General features: G+C 41.2%; 1 pseudogene; it reads left to right on the top strand.

The window, feature by feature from the left end:
* Positions 1-2,501: 2,501 nt before the first annotated feature.
* On the top strand, positions 2,502-4,205 carry LOC148160527 (uncharacterized; annotated as a pseudogene).
* The last annotated feature ends 3,904 nt before the right edge of the window (positions 4,206-8,109 follow it).

The following is an 8,109-nucleotide window of genomic DNA, read 5'->3' on the forward strand; positions in this document are numbered from 1 at the left end:
TTATTTTAAACTATTATAATGTATTGAGTTCTGCTCCTGGACAAGGGATTTTACGAGCATCATCCACCAACTACAATGTTTAAAGTAAAAAAATATTCAGCAAATACCTGGAAAATATACATTGCTGTGCTCACATGACCCAGGTTAGTTGAGTCAGATATTTAAAAAAATTATATTTTGTGTATATTTTATTCAAATTTTGTGCTTTATCCATAGGACCTGTTTTGTCCCTATTCTCAAGAATCATATATATATATATATATATATATATATATATATATATATATATATATATAATATGTATGAGATTATCTGAATATATACATAATGTTTGTGTGGATAAATTGCATCTTTGGTTGTATCTTGCAAAACATGTCATACTTTAAAATATTGTATTCCACCAAAATTATTTAAATATGCTATTAAATGCGCTGACACTTTATTGTGCCTGCCAAATGTATAACGCTGAGTGGAGTGGTGTACCGCTCCAAGATGGCCGCCCTAAATCTCGTCAGCTTCAATAGGCGAGAGCTGCCCATGAGGCGTCTATCCTTATATTATGTCTATGCAGCCCCTCCCACACACCGGTTCTGGATGCAGCATTAAAGGGACAAACAATGGTGAGTAGAAATTAAAAAATATATATAATAATTTTACCAGAAATGTACCCTGCAAAAAACCCCATACATATTTATCTGATGGTTTAGAAATTTTAGCTTTAAATAAGACATGAATGGATGTAGACCGCAACAACAAACCCAGGATGGTGAGTGAAGCAAAGTTTAAATTAAAACATTATGACCAACTATAGAAAGATTAAATAAAAAGAAAAAGAAATATACTTAAGGGGAAAATGGTAAATAAACAAACTTAACCACAAAATAAATTTGTCACACCCAATTTTATGGTTAATGGAAACGCATGGTCTGGGGTCAGTAGATGGAGAGGGGTTACTGTGCACAGAGGTCAGCAGCTTTCTGACCTCCACAGTTCATGAGATTTTCAGATCAGCTCAGGAACATTGCATAGCGAGCTCCATATGACGGTTTCTACGGCTGTTCTCTGGAACATGAACATACCTCTCGATTTAGCAAACCGCTGGCCAGTGGTGTGGTTAGTTTCTTAGTTCCAGTGACATGAACTCCTAATGCTACGGCCTTTTCAATTAAAACGGGATGCCATGAGAGGAGTGTGAAGGTCAACTACCGAATACGTTTGGCAGTAGAGTTTATGTGTGATGGTGTCACAAGCTAACGGTGTTAATTCAGTTTGCTAAGGGGCTAATTGGGAACTCAAAGCCGTTATGTGAACCAGTATCTGCAACATGACACCGCAGGGAGCCGATGTTCAGAAACTGAGATGGAGAAAAAACGAAACCCATTGCAGGGAGAGAAAACGACGGGCACATATTAGCTATAGAGTTGAGAATAATAGTAAGAGAAAATTAAAAGAGGGCTCCCCTGCAGAGGTGAAATGAATGTTCTGCGCTGCAGTGGGGGGGTGACATCTTAATGAAACAGAGCCAGTACATGAAACCTGATGCTCATTTTCACCCCTGGTTCTGTTGGACCGGACGGCGAGACCGTGGACGGCGGGCAGGACGCGTTGCCGACTTCGCCGGGAGCGGAGATGATAATCGACACGTTGCATCACGACCAACCGCACAAAGACGCTCGGGTTATAAAAAGGCTTCAGACAGCAGGGGCCCCCCATCACCTACAGGTTACATGAGAAACTGGAGCGGCACACAGCCCATGCTCCCAACTGTGTTATCATGCAGAGATAATGCAACCCTGACATTTTCAGAAAGGAGAACACTAGCCTACTGGAGATGTTGACAACTTGCTATGGTGACCAATAAATAAATAAATAAATATGATGGTTATTACCAAAGCCAGTAGCATCTCTGAGCTTTTGAACAGAGGAAGTGCTCATTAGATTCAGCTGGAACACAAAGGCAACTCCTTGATTCAAACATGTTGCATCTTTAGCAGAGTTTTTTTTCCGCTTCTTTCCAGACAGATGTTGTAATTTTCTCAACTCGGTACAGACATGATGAGACTTCACTAAAAGAGCTCACACATCTCAGCTCATACAACTCTATAAGCCAAAAGAAAATCAATTTTTCAATTGTAATCCTTAGCAAAAGATAAACAATGTAACTTTTTTTTTTTAATGATACAATAAGATTTAAAGAAACTTTAAAATGGTATAGGTTGTAGGTTGCTACCAAAATGTGGCTTGATTTGCCCTGGAATGCTGGTTGGTCAGTGTGGTAGAGATCTCAAACACTCGCATCATCATTCCAAAGATGAAGGAAAGCTCTGTGATGTCACAACTAGAGTCATGCTTGTGATGTCATCAGCACTGTATGTATGCAGCAAACTTCTACATTCTTGTCATTGCTTGCTACATTACTGACGTACGCAAAGCCCTTTGAGAGCCGAACAGTGAGTTTGTTTTTCCACGATTGATTTACACAAGTATTGTTTTGCCAAAGAATGTCCAATCAAAGGCCGCAATACTACAACGGTGGGATGAGACCCCAGCTGTGGGATGAGAGAGACGGACATCAACTTCCCATTGACTGCCAGAGAGAGCTGCAGAGACTTGTCTCTCTTCTGGAAATGGAGAGAGCCAGGTGGATTGAAGAGAACCAAAAAGTTGCCTATGTCCAGAGAGAACTGGACAATGCCAGAGCGGAGTTGAAAAGGCAGGAAAGACTGAAGGAGATGACAAGACGACAACCGACAGCAGAAGAGGTTTCCAACTCTCAGTTTCTCAGCTGTGTTGCCATCACTTCCCAGGTGCAGAATGGCATAAAGCGCAAGCGGAAAATGCAGCTGGAGCAGGACTTTGAGCAACTGAAGGCCGCTCATATCGCCAGCAAAGAAGCAATCCAGGCAGAAAAAGAAAAGAGTGAGGCCCTTCAACAGCAGCTGGACCAAATGAAGACCCGATACGAGGAGCTGCAAACAAAATGTGAAGCCGCATTTGAGGAGAACCTGCAGGTTAATATGCAGCTGTTTTATGAAGAGAAAATCAGGCATGAGCAACAAATCTCTGAAAATGTGAGAGCCGAGAAGGACGAACTCCATGAGAAACTGTCCAAAGAGATCGCCTGCCTGCAGGAAACAGAGAGACGCCTGCAGAGTCAGCTGGAGCTGTCTGAGACTTCGTATCAGGAACTAAACAGGAGACATGAAGCAGAAGTTTCTGCGCTGAGACAGCAAGCAGAACATTGTCAGTATGAGGCAAATTGTGCAAAAGAACTTAACTTGGAGAGAGCAAAGCATGATCACCATCTCATTAACACGCTCAGATTAGAAAAGAACAGTCTGGATCAGAGAACATCACAAGAGTTCACTCTCCTGAAGCAGCAATCCTCTGAGGCGATATAACATCTACAGAGTGAACTGGAGCAGGCTCGAGTTTCGTACCAGGAACTCAGGACCACATATGAGAGGGACGTTTCTGCTCTGAGACAGAAAGCAGAACTATTTGAGCAGGCACTAGATAAAGAGAAGAAAGCTCACTCGCTGGACATGAAGAGCAAAATTAACATCATCAACAAACTTGGAGCCGAGCTGGAAAACATGAAAACGGCGCTAAAGGACAGAGAAGAGCCCGGACCTTCAAGAAGAAAAGTGGCCAGGCGTCTAGAACCAAATGAGGAAAAAGAGTCTGACCCTGCAAAACCCTTGAGTGACGATTCATCCATGGATCTTTGCCATGGATCCAAAAAACGAAGAGAAGGAAGAAAATGTCCAAAACGTGCAATTAGCAAAAAGTCCAGATAAGTTCTGAACCGTTTCCAAAACCTCCAAATGCTTCTCACATTTTAGACCTAAAAAAAAAAAATGGCTGTGGGTTTTCTCCGGGTGCTCCGGTTTCTCCCAGATTTCCAAAACTCTGTAAATTGGGGTAATTGACGAATGTAAAGTGTCGTCAAGAGAAGCAGGATTAATTTCTTGCAAACGGTTCAGATTGGAGAAACATTTGTAGTGAGAGAAGCAAGAAAACCTCCAAAACATGCAATTAGCAAAAAGTGTCAAAAGTGCACAGTGGCGCAGCTGGTAGAGCTGCTTCCTTGCAGCAAGAAGGTTCTGGGTTCGCTTCTCCCTGTGCATGTGTGGGTTCTCTCCGGGTACTCCGGCTTCCTCCCACAGTCCAAAAACATGACTGGCCTCTCCAAATTCTCCCTCGGTGTGTGTGCATGGTTGTTTGTTCTGTCTGTTTCTGTGTTGCCCTGTGACAGACTGGCGACCTGTCCAGGGTGACCCCGCCTCTCTCCCAGAACGTTAGCTGGAGAGGTACCAGCACCTCCTGACCCCACTAAGGGACAAGGGTGTTAGAAAGTGGATGGATTTTGGACCCAAAAAAAAGAGGACAGCACGGTGATGCAGTGGTCAGCGCTGCATCTTCATGTTAGTGGGGTTTTCTCCGGGTACTCCGGTTCTCCACAGATTTCCAAAACCATGTAAATTGGGGTGAAGAATATAAAATAATGCATTTTAATGCTTGTGTGTGTGTGTGTGTGTGTGTGTGTGTGCGTGTGTGTGTGTGTGTGTGTGTGTGTGTGTGTTATGTCTACTCAGGAGAGGAGCTAGACTTTTAAAGTTGGGGGGGATGGGAGGGAGGCAGGGCTACCTCTGGGGGCGGGGGGTAAAACTTAAAATGATGTGTGTGTATACATCTATATATAGATTTATCTATCTAGTCGATAGATCAATATATGCATACACACACACACACACAGATATATATATATATATATATATATATATATATATATATATATATATATATATATATATATATTTCTCGCTCTGTTTCAGCGCAGCTACTGTATGGCTAGCTTGCTGTTACTGTCTCTTACTCTGCAGTTGTGGAGTCACAATGTCTGGGTTCATGAGCGCCCCCAGCGATGAGGCAAGAGAACTGCTTGCCTCACCTCGAATCTGTTCTCTGCCGTTTCTGATCGCTCCTCAGCACACGAAACGCATTACACACACAGTCGGTGACAATGAAAACACAGTACATTAAATACGTAAGCTAAATTATGGAAAATCTGTTCATACATTAAATGTTTTTAACGATTTTATTACCGGCATACAGACAGGAGGAGCATGCTCTCATAGAACGGCAGCCAGTGCAGTTAGCGAGAGGTTGTGCAATCCCAGGTGAGACTCAGCTCGCTGCTGCCTCACCGGCTTCGCTTCTGAGCATTTGAATGGGAAAATGCAAAAAATCAGCAATTTTGAAGAAAAAATAATCAGATTTGGTTAAATTAAATGAAAAATGGGTACTTTATAGTACAAACCACAGGGTGAAAATATCTTTATAAATGATTTTATTATTATATATTATTTTTCCATGATGACAGGTGAGGCTCTGCCTCACCTGCCTCCCCTGACCGCACGTCACTGATATACACATATATATGTATATATACACATATATGTACACACACACACACACACACACACATATTATATATATATATATATATATATATACACACATACATATATATATATGCAGTTATATAGGTCTCATTAACGGAATATTTGGTTATTTTTTTAAACGACTGGAAAATTTTAAGCATTTGACAGGTTTTAATTAACACCCTTGACTGTTGCACATGCGCAGACATTATTGACTTTACGCAAAGATTTCATTGCAGAGGCAACTAAAATCAATCAATAAAAAAAATCCTTTCTGAATATCATCTCATGGACTCTGAACTAAATGCGTCTTTCTGACCAGGAGCTGACGGCGTTATGGACCGGACGCTTTGGAGCGTCTGGTCAGAACGCTCATTGCAAACCTTTAGTTGAAATGGCGCCTTTAACTCCAGTCTCCAGTACAGAACAGAGAAAACTAAAGAGAATGCAACGTTGTTTTAATCCATTTATAGTCTAGAGGAGCCAGCAGTTTATTTTGGGGAAATAAATCAGGGGTCCCCAACTTTTTCCTGTGAGGGCCACATAACTTTTCCCTTCTCTAGTGGGGGCCGGAGTCAATTTGTAACAAAAAAAGTGTGACGATTGCAGGAGTGCCCAAATGTAAAAATTTATTGTTTCCCAGAAAGCACAATCAAATAACTCTCTCTGGGTCCTTCACAGAATAAATCCAGGAAATAACACTATTTATGAAATAAATACCATATTTTCTGGAGTATAAGCCACAACCCCAGAGTTTAAAAAAAAAAAAAAAAACCAGTAAACATACATATATAAGCCACACCGGGATATAAGCCGCAGATTTCTCTGCCATTCTAGGTTATATTTTTTACATTTATTTATCACGAAAAGATTAACAATAGATTTATATATGATGGAATTGTTGCATTTGTGGTTTTCCGTACATGCTGCAGCATAAATTGTCTTAAGCCAATTATCCGTTATCATTTTTAAACACAATCCTTTGGAAAGCTAACTGTAGCGTCGTACTTTGAGCTGAAGTCACAGCAAATAAACGGTCGTTTACATGCGATACCCAGCGGACCACCAGCGGTCCATGAACCACAGTTTGAGACAGACTCATCTAAAGCAAGTTATGGTCAACCTCACACATTGCTTATTGGACCAGTTCTAGTTATTACTTCCAATTGAGGCTGCATATTTTACTACAGCCTATGTTTTAAATATTTCTATATAATACATCCACATTATATATTTGCAATATTTTGTAAGCAATATTTCTACACTTGTATTACTTGTCTGCTCTTAGTTCGACACAGTGCAGTGTGACAGTGAACGAAAATGTAGTAAATGCTGCAGTCAAACCAAGCTACAACACTCAGGTCAGCTGGTTTTACTGCTACATGCGAGTCAAACTGCTCAGAAATTATAAGGACTTCTTGAATTGTTCTCTCTTCTGAACAAATCTTTTCTGTCCAAGGTTAGAAAACTTGCACACTATATTTCTTTCAGAAAGCAGAATTAACACAATCGACGCAGGCAGTACAGTCTGATCACCGGACCATTCCTGATGTGGAACATCTGGGCGTTTCCTGCATGTAGACCCAGATCAGGTCTTAAAGGCCCTGACTTGGTTTAAACATTCAATTTCTTCACTTTCATCAAACCTTATTGGATTTACTGATTTTTTTCAGGTGGCTATCATGTTGCAGGGTTCTGGTCTCATTCAGACGGAACTTTTTTTTTTTTTTTTTTTAAATCAGATGACCTCACATTTTTCCTCCAGCTGACCAGCTCCTGCTGTCCCAAGCATCCCTAAATCTGGAAACCTCCATGGTTTGTAGTAGCTATCCGGGTCCTTAATCTAAATTCTGCATCCGGTTTGTGCCATAAAGCCTTATCCTCTATTCAATTTTCCATTCAATTCAGTTTTAGACTAACCTGTCCAAAGAACATTATCCCAGAAGACCTGGTTTGATTGTCTTAGTTATTTTGACAATCTTCAGTCTGGTCTTTGTCTTTCTCCTCGAGAAAAAAAATATTTCTTCCTTGCAGACCTCCAACAGAAGTCCGCATAAGTTTAATGAAGGGTTATTGTTGTGGCTGTATGTCAGATTTCTTTGTGGTAAAGTGTCTTCCACCTGCTTCTCAAATGTCTGTAGATAATTTGTTGCCCCCTAATTAACTGATTTGTGGGACATCAAGGCTGCCTAAAGTGGTGGTCAGTGTCTCAGCGGTCAGGTCCTGATGGAAACACCTTCAGACTGCGTAGCAAAATCAAAATCCCTCTTTAAAAAGCACAAGATGTCCCTTTAATTCCTTACAGAGAGACCCAGCCAGGGTAATTAATTGCCAAGTGTCAACAGTCAACGGCATATTAATGAGCCTGGAAGACTGGAGTGGAAGCTTATTGGCTCCCAGTGCCAAGAGAGCGATGTGAGGGGGGAAGTGCTCTCTAACGCAGAGCCTCGTAAAGAAGCCCCCATCTTGCCAATATTAATCTAGCTCTGAGTTTAATTGACTTTGAGCTGATTTAACACAAACACACACAGGTTTCCCTAAACGTCTGCCAGAAGAAGGGAAAAGACACCAGCGATGCTTTTAGGCTGCTTTGTTTTATTTAGTCTTAATTTGCCGCGTCAAAAGAAAAAAGAATCCCAGCCAAAGGGGCAAGTGATTGGAA

This window comes from Poecilia mexicana, unplaced genomic scaffold (genome assembly GCF_051168715.1).
Source record: "Poecilia mexicana isolate PSO_F unplaced genomic scaffold, ASM5116871v1 scaffold_2, whole genome shotgun sequence".
NCBI lineage: Eukaryota > Metazoa > Chordata > Actinopteri > Cyprinodontiformes > Poeciliidae > Poecilia > Poecilia mexicana.